A 22,587-nucleotide genomic window follows, 5' to 3' on the forward strand; every position below is an offset into this window, starting at 1 on the left:
TGAGTTCTCTGTACAGCGCTGCCGAATTAGTGGCGCTATATAAATAGCTGATAATGATGATGATGATTTAAAGCTATATGTATATTTTTTTCAATCTGGAATAGGAAGTGCCCAAATCCCACTATTAGAAGGATAAAAAAAAGTGTTTTACATTACATTGCATTGTCAGATGTGCATTAACCACAACCTAGGAATATCTACCCAGTATAACTTATGTGCACGATTTACAATACGCATATTCAAAAAATAAAGTTTATGCATGTGCGCTTAGTTTTTGCAATCATAATATGTAAATATGGCTGAAAATTGCCTTTGTATTATAACTATTTTATTTGTTTTGATATAATACAGTGATAGACTGAAAACACGTCATAAAAAAAATAACACTGATAATTGTATATTTCCCCTCCAAGCTCTTAGCTGTGGCATTGTAGAACATTTTAGTGTAAAAATGTTCATTTAAACATTAAAGAAGACAATAGGGGATGATATATGCTGAATGGACCTAAAGAATGGGGCCAAGTTGTACAGACACACTTAGGAGGAAATTAAGAGAGAAAAAAGCACGGAGTGCGATTGTACTGTATTAACAACCAAAGATAATGTGTGCATTATACATCATTAGCAAGATGAGTGCTTTCAATCACCTGGGAGAGCTGAACCCAAGTGCCTGCACTAAAGTAGGTGCATTACTTATTATCAAATGTATTGCTTGCTGGTCTATCTTCCTAGCACTACAAGGATTCCTTGGTGTCCGGTCGTTAATGCATATAAACTGTACTATTATTGCCTAGATAATAAGTAATCTGGTGCCTTCATCTATATGGAGTACTCAGCCCACAAACTTCATTTCCATTTATTAGTTTCACTATTTTATTACAAGCCAAGGAGTGGACATGTTAATTGACAATGAAACAAACAAAGATCTATCTTGTTGATAAAGGTGTACGATATTTACAATTTGTAAGGAAACGGGATCCATGTTTCAACATTTTAATTGGACCGCTGTTCTCTAATGGATTTTGAAAATTGTTTTTCTAGTGTTTTTAGAGGAATTTGCTAGCGCAAACATAACCAAACCTACAGTATGCCATCATCTGTCCCACTTGGAATATAACATATCCAGCTGGTTTCAATCTCTTCTTGACATTTTAAGTTGTGTTTCACTAGCGTCTGACCACATTATAGTATTCAATCTTCATCTCCTGCTCCTCTGTGTGTATCTTCTCTATTATTATTTATTAATCAGAATGCTCATGCAAGGTGTAGAGTGGGAGTTAATCTAACGAGTGTGCTGATCTTGTGGGGCTGGCAGCTACAATCAGTGGGGGGGAATTCAGTTAGCCGCAATGTGTCTCCACAACGAGAGACAGTTCGCAGCGGAGATTTGCCAGCAATGTGCGCGGCACAATGTCTGCGCGACACAATGCTGGCAACTGTCCCCACTATGTAAGTGAGCACAGGCCAGGGGCGGATCTAGAAAAATGCTGTACCCGGGGCGATTTGAGGGGGGGGTGGGGGTTTAGGCCCCGCCCCTTTCTAACATCTTAGGCTGCCGATGGCTGCACACTATGTTCAGGTCCGTCTAGCCGTGACAGGCAGGGACAGTCAGAGCAGCCGGGCAGCACACTGTCCCTGCCTGTCACGGCTGGACGGATCTGCACATACTGTGCAGCCGTCTGCAGCAAGTGTCTGCTAGGGGGGGCAATCGCCCCGAACCCCCCCTCCTGGATCCGCCACTGGCACAGGCTGCATGTGACATGGGGCAATGTCATGAGGGGGGGCAGGGGAAAACACAGGATTTGTAGAGGGGGGTTTCCACACCACACCACCAGTGGGTATGACCAGCATGCATGGGGTTAGGGTTATATTCATTCACATCTCTCACATTTATCCATCATGCACCTATTCAATTCACACTCTCTGTCCTATTAACTTTCACCACACTTCTCCTCAAACTCCTCTTCTTTCTCCATTGTCCTATCCTTCCCTCTCCTATTATTATATCCCCTTCACTACTTCCCTCCTCATCTGTACGCATGAACTGTTTTGTCTCCTGCACCAACCACATTCACGAGCCTACATAAATAGAAATAAACCTCACATCCATGGGATGACTCCTAAATAAATAAATAAAAAGTGGCTGCGCAGCAGGGTCGAGCGCAGGATTTGTAGAGGGGGGGTTTCCACCACATGCCGCCAGTAGGCGTGACAAGCAAGCATGGGGGGGCGTGGCTATAATAGCGTGGTGCTCTCCAACTCTTCCTATCCCCATAATATACATGGGCAATGCTGCATGCACTACTGTTAGGTGCACGCAACTCTCCCTTTTCAAGCAGAGACGTGTGAAGCGGCGTCAGGGTCCAGCCACCTCAATCATACAGTACCCCAGGCTTGGAGGGGGGTTTCTGACACTAGGAAACCCCCCTCCTTGTTAGTGGTTCATGGTGATTTACCATGTCTGCCTCTTTACTCACATAGAATAGGAGGGACAACAGAATATGGACACTATCAGCAATTTCATTTTAGGAGCCAATGGAAATACAGAAAATAGCCCTAAGTTTAGAGTCACCACTAAATGATGTGGTTCCGGGCTCCTTTAAACAGTTTTTTAATTAATTAATTAAAATATGAAAAATTCAATAACACATAATCCAGCAAACCTAATCCATTTACTGCTTCAACTGGCTGCTGACGGGAGGTGTGAGTGCCAGGACCAATCAGAAGTTACAATGTCTGTGATTGCAGCTTCTCACACAACCAGTCGGCAGTTTTACACCGCCCCGGTCTTCAGGTGGGGCATACGAACCTACTAAGACTCCAAAGGCTCCAAGCAAGACCAGAATCAGTGTAGCTGGAGCAGAAGTAGTAAGTATAGAGTATAGAGACAGGAGGGAAGAGGGCCCTGCTTGTGAGATCTTAAATACTAAGGGAAGGGCAAACAGACAGGCACACGGGGGAGTCAGTGGAGGGGAGCAGGCGCAAGAGGAGTGCGGAGCACGTACAGGGACAGGGGAGGAGAGAAGTGAGAACAAGCATGGAGAAGGTTAGGAGGATGGCTGGTAGGCTTTGAGGAACAGATGAGTTTTAAGTGCCTGTTTGAAGGTGCACAGGTTAAGGGACAGTTAGATAGAGCGAGGGAGGTTGTTTCAGTGGAGTGCGGCAGCTCTGCTCTAACCTATACAATGATTGTCCAGAGTTAGGCTTTGCCCGATCAGTGCCTGTATTATAAAATGACACAATATTGTCTGAACCTCCCGTGCTCACAGCTATCAGTGCGGGGGCAAGAAGCACCGGAGGGGGTGAATTTTCACAAACTGCTCCTTGGGGTGGACGTTGTTGACTAAAAATGATGCTTTGGGTGTTAAAGGTGGGAGCTGGCATTTAGTCCAATGAATAATCCTGAAGGGCAAAACAGAGGGGATTGTTGCCAATCAAATTTAGCTTTTAACACTATAATTTTCAAATCACTCAGCTTAGTGGGAACAGTGTTAATGTAAAATTCACTCCATTTAGAAACTACTTTCAGATAATAATGTAGATCAAAATCTGTGAATTACTGAGCGAAATAATAGATGTAAAGTAACTGATGCAATATACTTACTTATAAATCCTAAAGAGCGGGGTGGGCATCTAGGATCGTAAGCTTATTGGCAATAATAAAAGTCAGTAAAGCTAAATGACAACTCACATAGATATGATACGAAGCACATACAATCTCAATAAGACAAAGTCAACTTGCCCATCTGCTTCCTCAATAGCTACTGCTTTTTTTTATCAAATTATCATGATAACGGTCCATTAGTGCACAGAAACGCTGGTGCTTCAATAAACATATTGCATTTGGTTCTATATCTGTGTTTAGGAAGATGCTGGTATTACAGCAGAATACACATGCCCCAATGCACGGAGACAGAAAATTAGCGAGTTACATGCAAGGGGGTTCGAAAGGTTAAGCCCCGGTTATTTGGACTTTAATATATGGTGCCAGGTATACTTAATATTCCCACAAATTTCATACATAATAGACAGGAACAATGAAGAAAGATGAATCTGCAATCAGCCAATCACAAGCGTCTAGCTAGTGTGTACTTCTACCAGCCCTCAGGCATCTGCGAGTGATACGGCTCATGGCAAGCATATCTCAGTTAGCAATTACAAAAACACACCCTTACTTTACCTGGTGTGCCCTTACACACCTCTTCCCTTCACTGCTCTGTGTCTCCTAGCTGCAATGAGGTGCAAGTATCAAATTTGCATACGGCATTCACGCCAACTTTTGAGATCTCCCTTCCGGGAGGGGAGATCTCGCTGGTGATTTTTTTGGTGTGTGGCCAAGCGGGACATGTCACTTGGCCCCGCCCCCTAATGTGTCACAGTTTGGCCTATTATAGTGGGGGGCGGGCGTGATGATGCCTGTACCGCGTCACTAAGCCCCGCTCCTACCAACCCACTAATCATACGGGCCAGGAACCAGGAGGTTTCTCTGCTCTCCTGGGAGTCCGGGAGGACTCCAAGAAATTCGGGAGTCTCCCGGACATTCCGGGAGAGTAGGCAATTATGGCATACAGGAATAGGCATACTCTTTGTTTTGTGGTACAGGCACAGGGTGTTTAGGTATGTGTGTGTGTAAATACCTATATACATATATAATTTTTTGTATGTCACCCACACCACCCAGTGGAGGTTAATTAAAAAATGTACCTGCACCACACTACACAACACCTTGGTGCACCTCGATGGCTCAGCTCACATAACTGTGCACGCCTCCTCTCCCCGCACTCATGAGCGGCTTCAGCAAAGTAAAAGATACCACTCCTGGAGCGCCGATCTATTTAATTACCCTAGATCCAAGTAGAGGTATGGAAGATCTTCAAAGCTTTTCAGTGGTAGCAGCCAGGAATGAGGGGGCTGTTATTAATCCTTCCTTCCCCACCATGGAGACACCAGAAATGGGCTCACCAGCCTGGGGCCTGATTTTCACTATAGAAAGGGGGGCAAATGCTTGTGGTCTCTGGGCCTGAGTCATTAAGAAAAGCAAAGCAAAGAAATAAGTAACTTTGGTCCTGAACAAACCATGTTACAGTACAAGGGGTTCAACTTAGTTTATTATTTTGCTCATAAGTTAAATATTGGCTGCTTTCATGCAGTACATAAAAACTTGATACCTTTATTTGTACACTATAAATCTGTCCCCACGTTTTACATTTATCTCCCCCTCCAATGCAACATGTTTTTTCCCAAGTGCAAAGTTACTCCTTTTTTTTATGCTTTGCTCTCCTAAATGACTCAGGCCCTCTGGGTTATGCTGTCTAGCGCAGGGGCTGACTTAAGACATGGGGAGGGGGCACATTGTCCATTTTTGATGATTAGCTATTTATTTAACCAGTGCACTGTGCATTTGGCATTGTCTTACCTCATTAAATGGATAGGATGACACCTGCTATGAGTTGGTGCAAAATTCTGATAACTTTGAGTAGTGGGAAGCATATTTTGCACTGTGGAGTGGCTGTTTTGCGCATTTATCTCCACTGTTTATGTGTGACAGCAACCTAGGTACAGTATATATGACATTTGTCATCACCTTATACATTACAGAGATTTCTCACCTGTTTCTGGTCCCATGACTGTGATATCATCAGACCCTTAAAACCACTGCATTCTAGCTAGAGGGGGGCTCAGGGAGTGTAGAGTAAAATTGATTTAGGGAGAAAATGTAAAGCTGAAATAAATTGGATGAGGAAGGAAGTAGGGAGTATGGAGAAATATTTGTATCATGGAGAGTTATGAAGCAGGGCAAATGGATATCATCTGCAGTGAGGACCTTTGGAGCATGGAGTATGTCTGAGAGGAGTGCAGGAGAGAGGTTAATACCTGGAAATATGAATGACAGTGGGTGGAAGATACATGTATGGTTGAAGGGAGCATTGAAATTCTGAGCAGGGACTACCTACGACAGACTAGGGGGCTTGGAGCAGAAAGCAGGTGTTTTTTCTGGGAGGGGTGTATAGACTTTTGGAGCAAGACTGGAAGAAGTGAGGCATGCACTGGAAATGTCATAAAATGGACACCGTAATACAGTACTTTGTTTATAACTATAGGAGGGTTCCAATTACCGTTCAATATTTCTACTACTGCTAGCTCCTGTGCAATCGTTGCCATCCAACTCAATGATCCATCCTGTGGAATGTAAATGAAGTTTGTGCCACACTTGACCGCATAACAAACACCCTGTGCAAAAACGATTGCACCTGCTGCTATATATTAGCAGGAGACATCGCTGATCTAAATATAGCAACATTGCCTTGTACCAACACCCAAAAGAATTGTCGTTTTCCGCACATATACCATCCCTTTCTGTAAAACAAATATTCCTCATTGCTGTGTTGTCAGCCATGCGGCAAAGCCTTTGCAGAAAAAACTGTTGTTAAACGTGTGCTAGCTGCATGTTGCAGTTGGACGTTTTTTCCAGCAGGTGGAGCGAGAGTCCCCACGGTTGCTTTGCAGCCCTGTATGCTTCTGTAAGCCTTTTCCTGGTATATATTAGCCACTGTAGAGTGATGCTCAGAGCAGGAAGCAGAGGAAGAAACGAAGAGGGCTGTGAAGGAGCTTCACGGTCTTTTTCAATGATAATGGATTAACGGTATTTGCTTTGTCAGCTTTTGTGGTCTTAGGGATTTCAGCATCCTGAACAGGAGCAACATTCCATCTTGATTATTTGTTGGTTGCAGGTCCCTCTTCCTGATATGATTTACAGAGTTTCTCCTACATCAGGTAAGCCTGCAGCATTTTTTTCCCCAGCATTGCTGGTAAACCAATTCTCTAGTTGATTTATTAATAATGTTTGCATATTGCAGCAGTCTCCGCATTGGGTGCAGTGCATTAGGGATATATGTGTGATAGGAGCAGTATTTTTTTTTGCAACATTGTAATGACAGTTCTATTGCTGGCTTCTTCTGGTTTTTTTCCTCCAGTCGCTGACACTGGAATTTTGCCTGACACTGCTGCATTTTCGTGCCACCTTGATTTAGTGGCCTGTAGTGGCCGTGCTAGCTGGTGTGTGCACCTGGTGAATAAATGGTGCAGAATTGGCATCTTTTAAAGACAAATCACATCGTGCTTTTTTTTTTTTTTGCTCCCTTGAACCTCATCAGGAAGTTTTGCATATACTGTATTATCCCGTAAAGGTCATATTTGGTTGAGTATCGGCACTCTGCGCAAACAGCGGGGTAGTGTGTCCTGAGACCCCACGACGTAGTTGTAGACACAATGCAGAGATCACAGCTGGTATTGTTGGACAGCCGTGATCTCCTCTATACGTGACTCAGGTTGCAGTGCTCCATTGAGATTCCTAATTATTGATTCTATTTGGGTACTATGGAATGTGGGTGATATGATTAATAACACAATTATGCACAAATTGGGTAGAGCCAACAACACATTTTAATACATCCAAATTTCTTGTGCTATTATTGCAAGCAGTGCATAGGATTAACCTAGCCAGGAGACCTATATCTAAGGAACGAACTTATTACTTTCAAACAGAAACATTCTTTTGTTCTATTTTAACCAATTTAGGACATTGTCATTAAGGCCTTCTTTGGGGCAGGCAAAAGTACTCAACATAGTTGTTTAACAAACACATATACAATACACACAACACACTCATTTTTATATTTATAAACAAAACACAAAATAGATTAAATAACAAATAATACATTATAATACTTTATGACATAATAGAAAATTAGCACTACAAAGAGCAAACAAAGACAATATATTATGTAAGGGAAAAATACATTTTCTGTTGTTTCAATCATTGCTAAAACGTGTCTGGAATTAATGATGGGCTATGATTGATAATAGTTGTTAAAATTCCAGCAGTGTAGTGAGAAAATAGGATGCAGTGCTGTAGATATTTATAACTACTGATACCAGAAATCCAATTAATGTATGAGTGTATTTAGAAAATGTTTATTAACAGAGGATGGAGGTACCACAGCCAGATGCGGTCCATTTAGCTTGCCTGTTAATGGCTTGAGTGTCATCATGTTTTTATTCCATTAGATGGCACTAGTTGGTTTCATAAACTCAAGCAATGCTGCATATTGTAACTAACGTGACTCCATTGATTTCTTTTGCGCATTTCCCAAAATGTACAGTGCTAGTGTACATCTGCATTTCTATAGAAGTCAAATTGTCCCAAATTCAATTCCTGGCAGAAATATGCTTAGCTGAAAATAAACCCAAGTTAGTATTGAAATCCAGATTATTCCACCTTGGATATAGGCTTGGGCCCAAAATGTTGAATCTTCTTGGCAACAAAACGTTTATCCAGAATAAGAGACATTAGATTGGGTGTTCCATGCTGCTGATAATCTCTTTATTGTGGTACAATTGATAATACCCTTGGCCCTGAGATTACAACTGTTTTCCAAAAATGCATAGTGCTATGTTTATTTTAAGATTAAGTGATTACATAGCACATTCCCTTATCATTGATCTGCTCTTCTGTGTCCTGGGCCTTAGACTAGGTCATTTCCCAGAGGGCCTCTTTGTTTTGAAACATCAAAGACCACATTTGTTTGGATATAGCATCATGCTGAATATTTTCATTATCATACGGAACAAAACGATGATTTGTGTTTGTTAGAAGATAATGTTTCGGTGTAGAATCTTGATTCGTTTTTTTCGTTGTGTTTTATTGCACTGGTATAAATTATTGCATTCACCTGACTCATCATAAAATAGTCACTTCCTTTGAAACGGTCATTAATTATAGAGTAGTTCCTGTCAGCATCTTTTAGGTGAGGTCTGAAACAAGATTGTGTTCAATAGCCTTTCTATAGCTGGTATTAGAAAGGCCATTTGTTATTGATCTTGTCATAGAGACATATTTCTTTTAAACTGCTACCAAATGCTAATGATTTTCATTGTTATGTATTGAATTATTAAAGATAAGCCCGACTGATTCATTAATTATCTGCACACTAAGATATTTTACAGAATTATGTAGGAAGCTAAATTCTATCACATGATGCAATCCTGATAGGTGTTTGCCCTGAATTGTTCTGTATTATTAGCTATAGTTTCAAGGCAGGAGTTTGCAAGGAGTGGCCGTGTTTCAAATAAAGGTAGGGACTCAACATTTAATTTGAGTAAGGTCTCATTTAAAAATGAAATCTGATCATTAAATTACTTATTAAACGCTCCATTGTTTATAACAACATGACGTACATATTCAAACCAGTGGAGCTACTTTAAACCTGTTAGAATGGGGGAACGTACCTTCTCCGTCCCCTCCTAATGGTAGTCCGGTTTAGTTTATTTTTCTATCCAATGGGTTGTCTTCAATTTATTTAATATTCTATAAATTATATTACATATTCTAGTGACACAACATAATATGTGTCAATAATTTTTTTAAAAAATGTAGATATCATTAGAAGATTTAAACTAGGGGTCCCTTATGGAACCAATCAATGAACTGACCTTTCTTTGACATTAAATGACCCGTCTTTTAATTTTTATTTTGTATTCATTCATATTCTCAAATTGATAACACGATGATTTGCAAATTATTAAATTACTTTAATTCAGTCTGGTGGTGGAAATTAAGAACATAATAAAGTTGTTTATTACCGATCTACTTGTGAGTTATAGATTTAAAACTTGACAATCCATTTTGAAAATGCAGTTTTGCTCTTGTCATTGATTTGTCAGGGCATATTTAAAACAGGGACATGCAAGCTAGACAAAATAAATGCAGACTCGATGGTAGGACAAGAGGTTGCAATCTAGTGGGAAAAGGTCAGACCAGAGATAAGAGCAATAAATGTGGCTCACACATGGTTATTTTGACCGTAGCGAGGGTGTAGCAGTGTGAGCTGTATAGGTGGGGGTAGGGCAGACTCTAATAAAGAGGCGGGATTTCAGAGAGCATTTCAAGATTGGAATGATGGGGAAGAGTCTGATTGGGTGTGGTGGGGAATCCCATTGGTGGGTACAGTCACGTGACAAATCAAATAGGCGGGAGAGAGAGGTGAGTACCAGAGAGGAGGCGAGGCGCGGGTCAGGCTTGTAGTAGTTTTGACTCTCACACCCTCCTCCCTTTACTATATAATACAATTGGGCATGGCACACAGCCACTACAATTCAAAGGTTCGTTTTTACTTTTTTGTTACAATTTTGCCATCAATTGCTATTAAATTATGATATCAGTTTTCACTCCATCCACTGCAGAACAGATAACCCGTTGTGCAGCTTGTAAGCTTAGACTATTTTTTTCAGCCACGAACCATCAGAAACATAAATTAAAAAGGATTGGGCGTTCCTATGAAGCTGGGATACTGAGAAAAAAAATCATTTGGATTCTTAATTTGGATAAAGGAAATTATATATATATGTATATATATTAGCTAAACAAAGCACTCAAAACAGCCATATAAATAATTGTCTGAGCTAGGAATACATCATTTCCATTCCTAAGATGAAAGTGGTTTCATTTTTAGAGCTGTGGTAACAATGGGACAAGCTGTCACCAAAGCAGGGTTGAGTCAGAGTTAGTTGCGTCATGGGATATACCAGATTCTAGTGAATGTCAGCGGAAAAACTCGGATTATTCTTCCCAGACACATTGTGACATACACACTGCCAGGAGGAGAAGGACGAAGCAGAAGGGCATCAATCTAAAGACAGGATAGTGAGGTCAGGGTGCACTTACTGTAAGTCCACATGTATAGACAATGTGTGTCATAATAAACAGGGGGCATTAGAGTAATAATTGGTTAAAATATTAACGTAGCTAGAGATTTCGTGCACCGTTATAAAAATGTGTGTGGTACTTTCTCAATTCCTTTTTTGCTATCGTAAAATAGTATACAGTGGTACTGAACAGTATATGGTATTATACACGGTATACAGTGGTACTGGACAGTATATGGTATTATACACAGTATACAGTGGTACTAGACAGTATATGGTATTATACACGGTATACAGTGGTACTGGACAGTATATGGTATTATACACGGTATACAGTGGTACTGGACAGTATATGGTATTATACACGGTATACAGTGGTACTGGACAGTATATGGTATTATACACGGCATACAGTGGTACTGGAGAGTATATGGTATTATACACGGTATACAGTGGTACTGGACAGTATATGGTATTATACACAGTATACAGTGGTACTGGACAGTATATGGTATTATACACGGTATACAGTGGTACTGGACAGTATATGGTATTATACACGGTATACAGTGGTACTGGACAGTATATGGTATTATACACGGTATACAGTGGTACTGGACAGTATATGGTATTACACCCGGTATACAGTGGTACTGGACAGTATATGGTATTACACCCGGTATACAGTGGTACTAGAGAGTATATGGTATTATACACGGTATACAGTAGTACTGGACAGTATATGGTATTATACACTATATACAGTGGTACTGGACAGTATATGGTAGTGTACGCAGTATACAGTGGTACTGGACAGTATATGGTATTGTATACAGTGGTAGAGTTTACTGGCAAAGGACTGTGCACAGTTCATTATCGGCTGCAATATCAGTTAATTGCCCTGATATCAAAACTAGCACAATGCCCGATATTAATCTATCCACGCTGTATCTGATCATTAGTGGGCATGACCATTAGCAGATGACTACTACTAGCCTTCTTCCAGCCATAATAACAGGCACTTATGTGATCCATATGTGTGGCAGGAACATCAAATGTCTAGATGTAAGTTGGTGTGGCCATATCTAGATAGGGAATCTGCTGTTATGTGATCGACCTCTGATTGGATTGTATGTGACTATCTAGGGATATGTGACTTATTTGTACAATTCATTCTTAGCCATAGTGCTCTACTCTTTACAATCCACTCTACTTCATCTGTATAAACTGCAGCTTTGGTTATTACAGAACAGGTAGTACTCACCTACATATAGGGGGCTGTGTTGGCAGACAGAGGGCTATTAACAGTACAGAATCAGTGTGATCCTTGAGAGATTCAGTTTCCATTTAATTCATTTTTGTTTGCTTGTGAGGCAGAAAGTCCGACAGGCTAACAGTGGTTTTTTTAAAATATTTTTAATGGGTCTTAAGATATCCTTATTTTTGAAGTTGGTGGTGATAAAATTAGCGGTAAGCAATCATAGGAGTGACCACGGCAGCACAGAGTATTTCAGGGGGAGTGTGCTCCCCTTGTGTGAGGCAGTGACCTGTCCATGTGTGAGATTATGTTAGTGAGGACAGGGCTGACTGTGACAGGGGTGGTGTCATAATGAGGAGGGAAATGAAGGCAAATGGAAAGCCACAGACTAAGTAAGGCAAAAAAAAGGAGTAAATGTTCTCCGGGACAAACCATGTTACAATGCAAGGGGTACAAAATAGTTTATTATTTTACATATAAGTTAACTTCACTGGCTCCCCTACCCCTACCGTATCCTTTTCAAACTTCTTACCCTCACCTACAAGGCCCTCTCCCATTCTACTGTCCCCTATATCTCCAACCTTCTCTCCATCCACACTCCCGCCCGGTCCCTGCGTTCGGCCAATGACCGTCGCCTCTCGTCCACTCTGATCACCTCATCCCACTCTAGAATTCAAGACTTCTCCCGAGCTGCCCCCCTCCACTGGAATGACCTCCCACGCTCCATCCGTTTGTCCCCTAACTTGTGCTCCTTCAAACGGGCACTCAAAACCCATCTCTTCCTTAAAGCCTACCACCTAACCCTCTCTCCATGCTCGCTCCCATCCCCTTGCTCCTCCTCTGTTGGGGTGCACGCTTGCTCCCCCCCCCCCTCTGATTCCCTTTGTGCCGGCTGTCTGTTTCCCCTCCCTTTAGGATGTAAGCTCTTATGAGCAGGGCCCTTCTCCCTCCTGTCTCTCTACCTTCTCTTCTGCTCCTACTCCATTACATCTGCTTTGCCTGGAGCCTCTGAAGTTTTGGTACTAGTTGTTTATTGTTCTGTACTGTTATTCCCTGTACTGTCCATTGTTTGTACTGTGTTCGGCGCTACGGAAACCTTGTGGCGCCTTATAAATAAATAAATAATAATAATAATAATAATAATAACTACTGGCTGTTTTTTTCATGTAGCACACAAATACTTGATAGCTTTATTTTTACACTGAAATTTAAAGTTGATATAGAACATGCCCTACCCAACTATAAATCTTTCCCCACATTGTAAATTTAGCTCCCCCTCCAATGTAACATGATTTTGCCATACTTGCCAACATTAGCCAGCTGGCACCCTTGAGGAAGTGTGTGTGGGCGGGGCTCGGCGAATCCCGTAATTTGACCCCACCCCATAAACTGTTATAATTTTCTGGCCTATTACAGCAGGGGGCGCGAGCCACGATAATGCGTGATTCACATTATAAGTCCCGCCCCCGCCACTTAATGAATGAGGGGGGACTGGAACCGGGAGGTTGCCCTGCTCTCCCAGGAGTCCTGGAGGACTCCCAGAATTCCAGGAGTCCTACCATTAACAGTGTGTCCAACCCATTAAATCTATTGTTGGCCCACATAAGCTCGACTCCAGTATAGTGGAGATGTAGGGGGGCAAAACACTGATCATTTTTTCACTTGATTGTTTTCATATTTTCTAATTTGTTTTCTAATTATTTGTTATTTACATATTATAAACATAACCATGGTCTAAATTAGGGCTGATTTTGTTTCCATGTATTTAATATAGATGGTATTAAGGGGTGGTTGGGTGCATGGTGAGCTGCGACCATGGGGGAGGGCGAGTTTGGGCCGGCACAGAAAAACTGTCCTAGAAGGGCAAAAATTTTAATATGGGCCTAATAGTGCTAGATCAGCTCAGGTGTCTGCAACCTGCTCTGGAACCACAATGTGACTGTTATATGTTTTGTTATGAAATTATTTAGGTTAGGGTTTATGCTGGTAATAATGGGATATCTATTTTAGTTCCTTCTGATATATGATTGTTTGGATTATCACACTACAAAAAATGCAACTTGGCTATAAAGACAGTATTATTGGTTTAGGAAGGGAGAATTCTCAGCGAAAAGACACCAAACTCCTTCCACTGCGATGTGTAGGGGAAAGAAAAGTGATAGGTACAATAATAGGAAATATACCAGGCCCGCTCCAACCAAATTCTTCTATTCTACCCTAAGTTAGCTACATGTGTCCCACTTTTCAAAGGAGAGTAGTCTTTTGTTTCATTGAAAACTGTCCACTCACAATGTATTCTACGCATAAATTAGACTATTATGACTCTAAATTAAGAAGATAATTAGGGATAGGTTCCTATAACTGTTTCACCTTATTGATACCCAAAAAAGGAAATATAAGTGGATTTTGTGGTCTGAGCATATTTCATGTGACATGATTGTACCAGTTTTTCATTCCAAAATGATGAGAGCCCTATCCTGCGTTATACGTCTGACTTCCAGACTCTAACAGTGGTGGGTTAGTAATAATATATTTAACAGAAGAATATATGAGACTGTTCTGTATCAACTCCTGCTCGGTTATCTGTATAACTTGCAGTTTTTTAGAGAGTGCTTATAAGATTGAAGGTTGGGGAGAGTCGGGAGCTTTGGATTTAGGAGTTCCATTGGTGGGGAGCAGTCCAACAGAAGTCTTGGAGGAACAGGTCTGGCGCATTTCTAGGGCATTATGGAAATTATCTTTAGTTGAGGTTATAGATGTATAAGGGAAGATGGCGGAGAGGGCTTTAAAGCTGAGTGTGAGTATCTTGAATTTGAACTGGGAGGGTATGGGAGTCAGTGTAGGGATTGACAGAGTGGTGCTACAATTGTGGAGTGGTGAGAGAGAATAGATTGTATTGGGGATAGATGGTTGAGGGGACTCCCAAATAGGAGAGGTTTTCAGTGGTCAAGGTGGGAGATAATGAGAATGGATAAGGATTCTGGTAATGTTCAGAGTGAGAAAGGAACATATTCTGGCAATGCTTTGATAGAGTAGGTGACAACAGCACAAGGAACTGAAGGTAGAGTAGAAGATAATATCAAGTTAGCAGGCATGGAGAGAGATTGATGTTATCAATGGTGAGAGAGACTAGGGGGATTGGTGGTGACACTAGGAGAAGGGAAGATAATAAACTCAATTTTGGATGTATTGAGCTTTAGATAGTGCTGGGACATCCAAGCGAAATGGCAGAGAATCAGTTTAAATAAAAGATAAGGAGAGATATCAGGGGAGAAAAGGAGAGTACCAAGACCAGGGCCCCGAGGGACCCCAGCAGATAGTTGAAGTGGAGGGAGGATATGTCATAAGTAAAGACACTGGGGGGACATTCAAAGCGCAGGAAGTAAATTAGAAGAGAAAAGTGCTGGGAAGGCCAAGGGAGTAAGAGGTGCAAAGGAGAAGATAATCTACTGCTTCATAAAGGGAGGTCAACGAGGATGAGTAGGGGGAAGTGAACCTTTGACACAGCTGTGAGTAAATATTTATTGCAATTGAAGTGGCCTTTTATGATACCATTAATGATTGGTTTCATATAGTAATAATGCACTGTTAGATAAATAAGGAAGAGCTTTGGGATATCCGGTGAAACTAGTAATGACTGAATAATGAAGAGAATTTACCAGAAACACCATTCTCGTTGGAAATGCAGTTTCCCCATGGACACCACACAGTACAATCGTTAAAAATGTCTGTTGTAATTGTGCATATTTAATTATTTCATTTTAGTTTCTCTGTTTATGATCAGCAATATTATCACAGTAGGTTTTACACTTGGCAGTATAATATGAGTAAACATGATTTATTTAGAGATCTGCTTTAGCTACTTTCCTTTAGACTGCTTGTGGGCTGTCGGTTAAACTACCCTGCGCTAACATCTTATGCAGCTGTTGTGTTAATCATGACTTTTGGCTGAAGTGATGCCTTCAACTAGAAACTAACTCACACATAGACACACACAAAGTAAAACAAAACAAAAGTAGAACTCTAGTGATACACATCTAAAAAGTTGACAGTTTGCTTACTCCTCCTTCTGTGATACAGTCAAATATGTCAGAAAACAGATACTATAGATTTACTGTTTATTAACAGTTATTTATATAGCGCCAACATATTACAAAGCGCTTTACAAATAGGGCCCTTGTTGGAATCGACCCATGTCCCCAAAACTGTGAGGCATCAATGCTTACCATTGTGCTTCAAAACTTACATTTTGGTTTTAAAACTTGATTGAAACTAGCATGAGAGAAAGCTACATTGTAGCAATCATTTCCCTGTTTACACTTTTGGACAACACCCAGCGCTTTGGATTTTTTGTTCCTGGTGGAGAAAAATTACAATAAGGGTGCAAAGATCACTAATTTTGTTTTTGTGAGCCTCACCTAATGTTGCTATTGTTTTTAATTATTATTTATTTGAACAGTCACTGAATAAACATATCTCACTTAGGCCCTAGTGCTTCAGTGAAATGGGTTTCAATGGATAATTGCTTTTGAGTGACAGCCTCTTACTAACGGGATAATTAGACAATTACACTAAGTGCTGCTGCAGCAAACTGTATAGACAAATCAAACAGAATAGACTTTTAGTGCATTTATACAGACTATACTTATCACACAGAAATCAGGAGAGATGCAACAAGGATTAATCCAACTTGATCAAGTGAACACTTTGATCACTTTAAAGTAGACATAACTCCGTTGTGTAAATTGTAGCAAAGGGATGTTGTTTCCTCTCCAGATTGAAAAACATTTACAGTGTATATGACTTAAGTCCTTTATTTTCTCTCAGTAGATCTGGTGGTGCTCTCAAACAACAGGGTTTCCTCATGTCCATTTAAGTCCATATCTTTTTGAGGCTGCACAACACAAGGCAGCAGATAAATTTAATATGCTTATCTGAGATCTGAGTTTATTTTACCTTGACAAATTGGCATCAAAAAGTGCAGAATGTTTTTAGAATCTCCGCCCATTTTTCATTCTTGTACCTGAATAATGGGGAGGAGCCTCCTGAAACATTGTGCGCTTTGTAATGTTTACTGGTCGTTGTAAAATAAACTAGCTCATATGAGCATATAGCATTTATTTACTTAAGCTCATTCATGAGTGTGGAAAATAGTGGAGGAACAAAGCTAATGCAACAGCATATTTTTCTCAGTAGTGCCTATCTCCATGGGCATGTGCAAGGTTTAGCATGTCAATATATATTATTATGGGAGGTGGTGTGATATATTGCTCTTTTCATGGGCTAATCTTAGTTGTTCCACACTGACTGCAGGCTAGCTAAAGTATTGAATATGAGTTTGTTATTCTAATTGACTTCTAGAGGTAGATCCTGTGCATATATTACAGAACATTGTTTGAAACAGGTTGTGTTTTTTGTTTTTTAAAGTGTATAAATCACAGTTTGTGCCACTTCAATAATAGCATATTAGTAGACTTTAGCAGAACCTTTTTAGAAACTCAGCCATAAGGCAGAGCTAGACTAACACAGTCTCACATTGTATGCCAAGGTAACCATTGTGAATGGTACGTGAGTACTATATATACATATAGCTATATATACCCATCTGACCAAATGCTGCATGCTCTGTTATTTATTACAACTGCATGTACCTAACCATGGAAACCACCGATTGTAGAATAATAAAAATAAGATTTTAATTCACATCTTTTATGTGTCAACAACAACAGTTTACGCGTTGCTCTTTGTAATAACATGAGGGCATAGTTTTGTGCATTCATTTTTAAAGCATACTTGCCAACTTTTCCTCGTTGGCTTCAGGGAAATCCCAGGGGAGGTGGGTGTGCAGGGGCGGGGCTTTACGAATTGCATCATTTAGGCCCCGCCCCCAATAAGATGACACAATATTTGCATCATAAAGCCCCCCCGCCACTTATCTATTGCGGGGGCGAGAACTGGGAGGTTGCCCTGCTCTCCCGGGAGCCAGGGAGGTCTCCCGGCAATGTGGGAGTCTCCCGGAGAGTAGGCAACTGTGTTTTAAATAAAAAGCAGCTAATGAGTCTCCAGACACTGAAGTGTCTTTTACATTTCTGTCTCCATTACTGAAGTCATGTTGTCTTACCTGTCAGTCTTTGATTATATCTTGGTCTCTATGAAAATGGCCACCTCCATAGGCATCAATACATGGGCATAGGCCACAATTTCTAAACTGTGTCATCATGCCACAGATGGCGAAACCAACCACGTCTTGTACTGGCTCAGCATCAGGGAGAATACCAGAATCTTCAGGGAGTGAGGGAGATCACCCCTATTTCAGGGAGTCTCCCTGACATTCAGGGAGAGTTGGCAAGTATGCTTTAAAGATGTTAAAAAAAAATAATCACTCCTCTATGAAATGATTCTACAGTTAAGGATGTGGAGCTGTAAAATACACTCTTCTTGGGCTGAAGCAATAAGCTATGATTAGGGCATGGTTTGGGCAGAAACACATATGCTGCTGTTGTGGACACTGTCTACACTGATGGCTGATTGTTTATGTTGTACAGTTGGTGTTGGTGAGTTGCCACCTATACACCTGAATGGGATTACGGGGTAATTTTCTGTGGTAGCCTGAAGTGCGGGAGGTCTCTCATTTACTTCCTCATCCTTATTATCTGCTTATGTACTTGTGTACTCATAGACATGTTCCTCCAACTCGTCATGGCCGTACTGGGATACTATAGAGGCATGTGGTCTATTCACAAAGTAATCTGCGTTACTGCAACTTACATTTATTTACGTTTGTTCCTGTATATGCCCATGTATCTCATTATGTGTGTATAAGTTTACTATAATTTCAGTTATGGGGCACAGGAAGTGATTGTATAAACAATAATGTTTAGAGTCCCAAAAACGTAATTTTACTGAATTTACATTAGAGTTAGTGTTACTGTCATAAGACTCTTTGACTCGTCTCCATTGAGTCAGTGTTCTCTCCTGGAGATATTGTTCTATCCACAAGATAGTATGCAATCTTCATCTCCTGCTCCTCTGTGTGTATCTTCTTCATTATTATTTATTAAACAGAATGCTCATGCAAGGTGTAGAGTGGGAGTTAATCTAACGAGTGTGCTGATCTTGTGGGGCTGGCAGCTACAGTCAGTGGGGGGAATTCAGTTAGCCGCAATGTGTCTCCACAACGTCCGTGAGACAGATCGCAAGCGGAGATTTGCCAGCAATGTGCGTGGCACAATGTCTGCGCAACACATTGCCGGCAACTGTCCCCACTATGTAAGTGAGCACAGGCTGCATATGACATGGGGCAATGTCATGAGGGGGACAGGGGCAAACGCAGGATTTGTAGAGGGGGGTTTTCACGCCACCAGTGGGCGTGACCAGCATGCATGGGGGCGTGGCTATAATATTAGACAGTGCTTGGCTGCTCTCCAACTCTTCCTATACCTATAATATACATGGGCAATGCTGCATGCACTACTGTTAGGTGCACGCATCTCTCTCTTTCCAAGCAGAGCTATGTGAAGCGGAGGCAGGGTCCAGCCACCTTAATTATACAGTGCCCCAGGCTTGGAGGGGGGGGTTTCCAGGCACTAGTAAAAACCCCTTCCCCCTCGGTTTGCTATGAGATACACCCCATGTTTTTAAACTCTGCATATAGTACCAAAAGCATGGGATAATGTAGTGTGAAATCAGTGGTGTGAATGGCAGCCAAAGGACAAATTAAATCCAATTAATCTTAAAACATCTACTATTGTGTTGAACAGATGGAAATGTGTCACCAACCGAAGGAAAAAGCACAACTATAAGATCCAAACTATGAGAGGGAATTACGGAACAATTGATGCAAAAAGACAGTGGGGGACATTTATATAAAAATAGAGAAAAATGCAGAGTGGTAACACACTTTTGTACACACTTTATTTTGCACAACTGTGTTTATTTGAACCATCCCATCCTCTTCCCCATTTTTAGTTCAAAGCCAGCATGATGATCCATGGCTTTATGGTCCATTATAAGATAGCCTAGATCAGTAGTAGCCAATCAGTGGCCCTTCACCACATGCTGCCCTTTGAGCCTTCACAAGCGGCTCCCAGCTGCTTCCTGCTACATTGTCAGATTTGTCTCTTATAGCTCGTAACGCTTGTTTAAAATGCCTGCTGACATGTTATTACAGATTAGTGTCTCGTTCTTTGATTAAATGTATTGTTTTAACTTATTACTGAGATTAAGGGGTATATTTACTAAACTGCGGGTTTGAAAAAGTGGAGATGTTGCCTATAGCAACCAATCAGATTCTAGCTGTCATTTGTTTAGTACATTCTACAAAATGACAGCTGGGATCTGATTGGTTGCTATAGGCAACATCTCCACTTTTTAAAACCTGCAGTTTAGTAAATCTAGCCCTAAGAGTGATGTGTGGCCCTTTTGAATGTTAGAGGGCCTCGGAAGTATATGAGGTTGACTTTCACTGGCCTAGATGGTGCAAATGGTATATATAAATAAATAGATGATGATGATGATGAAATGGTATGCCCTTGAAAGTAATGGCCACCAACTAATTACTTCCACTACAGAGTTTATATAAAGATCTGGGGCCTGATTCATTAAAGATCTTAATTTAAGAAACTTCTAATTTCAGTCTCCTGGACAAAACCATGTTGCAATGCAAGGGGTGCAAATTAGTATTCTGTTTTGCACATAAGTTAAATACTGACTGTTTTTTCATGTAGCACACAAATACTTGATAGCTTATTTATACACTGAAATTTAAAGTTGATATTTGTGTGCTACAGAAAACAACAGACAGTATTTAACTTACGTGCAAAACAGAATACTAATTTGCACCCCTTGCATTGTAACATGGTTTTGTCCAGGAGACTGAAATAAGAAGTTTCTCAAGTTAAGATCCTTAATGAATCAGGCCCCAGGTTATTTTGTGCATCCAAAAGGATTTGCTAAAACCTGCTAAACTGACTCCCTATTTTTGAAGTGAGACAAACTGATTTATATATTTTTATGTAAAAAAAAAAAGTGCTTCAAACAACGTTCTGCAATATATTTTGATGCTGTTTGTGTTTTTGTTCACGTTTTATAACTCAGCTTAGTTAGTGTCTGTACAACACACAGTGGTGGCACCGTGTTTGATTCTGCCAGTCTTCATTCCTGTAAGCAGCATTATACCATCATACCCAATCTGTCTTTGTGATAGAGAGTAGACTTATATAAGCCGGCAACACTGTTGTTTTCCCCAGTTACATTCATTAAACGGATATAAAAACCCATTTCATACTGTACCTGTGCCCTATATTTCATAACAAGCTATATAATAGGGGAAAATTGGCTCCTGCCGCTGTATAGTTAAAAGAAGTGAGCAGCGGGTGGTTTTATAGTTTGAAGATTGTTCTTTTGAACTTGTTCTTAGATACCTTGTATTTCATGTGTATCTTTTATACTGCTAGTTGGAAGATTACAGTCCTCATTGTAAACTGAAATTACAGTATTAGAAACATGCTCAGTATATATTGTGGGGTTTAGTGAATTTTGCTGAGTTCTGAAATAAAATCAAAATCTCCCAGTCACCAGACTGGAGCACTGCTTCAAACACTATCCAGGAGGTTGGAGGACTGCTTTAAACACTATCCAGAAGGTTGGAGGTCTGCTTTAAACACTAGTCACTAGATTGAAGAGCTAAACAGCCAACAGCCATCGGCCAACAGGTTAAAGGTCTACTTTATATGCTAGCCACAAAACTGGAGGTCAGTTTAAAGAGTAGCCACCATATTTTAAGTGTTCTTTGAATACTACTGTTTTACACAATAATTGCCATGGGGTAAATGTATCAAGCTGAGAGTTTTCTGGCCGGTTTGGAAAGTGGAGATTTTGCCTAGAGCAACCAATCAGATTCTAGCTATCATTTTGCAGAATGTACTGAATAAATGATAGCTAGAATCTGATTGGTTTTTCAAACCAGCCGGAAAACTCAGCTTGATACATTTACCCCCAGATTGGGGGGGGGGACGGACGGCTGTTTTCTTTACTACTAGCCATAATGGGTTCTGCTTTGTATACTAACCATCAGAATGGGTTCTAGTTTGTATATCAACAGTCCCGAATTTCCCTGGACAGTCCTGGGCTTTGATGTGTGACCTCAAGCACATGGTTGTGGTATGGGCCGAGTGTGAAATTGGGAATGGGGGTAGGTTTGGTATTATAACCACCAAAATGGGCTGTGCTTTGTATACTAGCCACAAGAGATGACTGCATTGCTTTCTCTGTAATGATAGATAGGGCTCTGCTTATTAGGTTGTAGGGAGGGATGCATAGCTGGGGAGGTGCTGGCTAAAAATTAAATTTTAGATAGAGATAGTCTTTAAACATTTGCAGCATTTCTGTTAATAAGAATTTGAAATATACTGAGGTAAATAGCAATCATATACAGACAAATACAGTAAAAAGGTCTTATTTTGAGTTAGAAGGGGCTTAATCAGAAAAAATTGCACCTATTTGTCAACAATGCACATGCATTGGTGCACACTCCCGTTCTGTCTGTCTAAAACCTTTAGCCTTTAACCTTTAGCGAATTTTGAACTCAAAATTGCAGGTCTACAAAAGTAAAGGCTTCATCTCAA

The 22,587-nt window shown here is 40.7% G+C and overlaps 1 protein-coding gene across 1 annotated transcript in view; it reads left to right on the forward strand.

Moving 5' to 3' along the window:
• The first annotated feature begins 6,572 nt into the window (after positions 1-6,572).
• LOC142098170 (sodium channel protein type 2 subunit alpha-like) overlaps positions 6,573-22,587 on the forward strand; it is a 134,925-nt gene continuing 118,910 nt past the window's right edge. Inside the window, exon 1 of the mRNA XM_075180735.1 lies at positions 6,573-6,774. The gene's annotated coding sequence lies outside the window, so the exon portion shown is untranslated. The remainder of the gene's footprint in view (positions 6,775-22,587) is intronic.

The sequence above is a fragment of the Mixophyes fleayi genome, chromosome 7, assembly GCF_038048845.1.
Source record: "Mixophyes fleayi isolate aMixFle1 chromosome 7, aMixFle1.hap1, whole genome shotgun sequence".
Lineage (NCBI taxonomy): Eukaryota > Metazoa > Chordata > Amphibia > Anura > Limnodynastidae > Mixophyes > Mixophyes fleayi.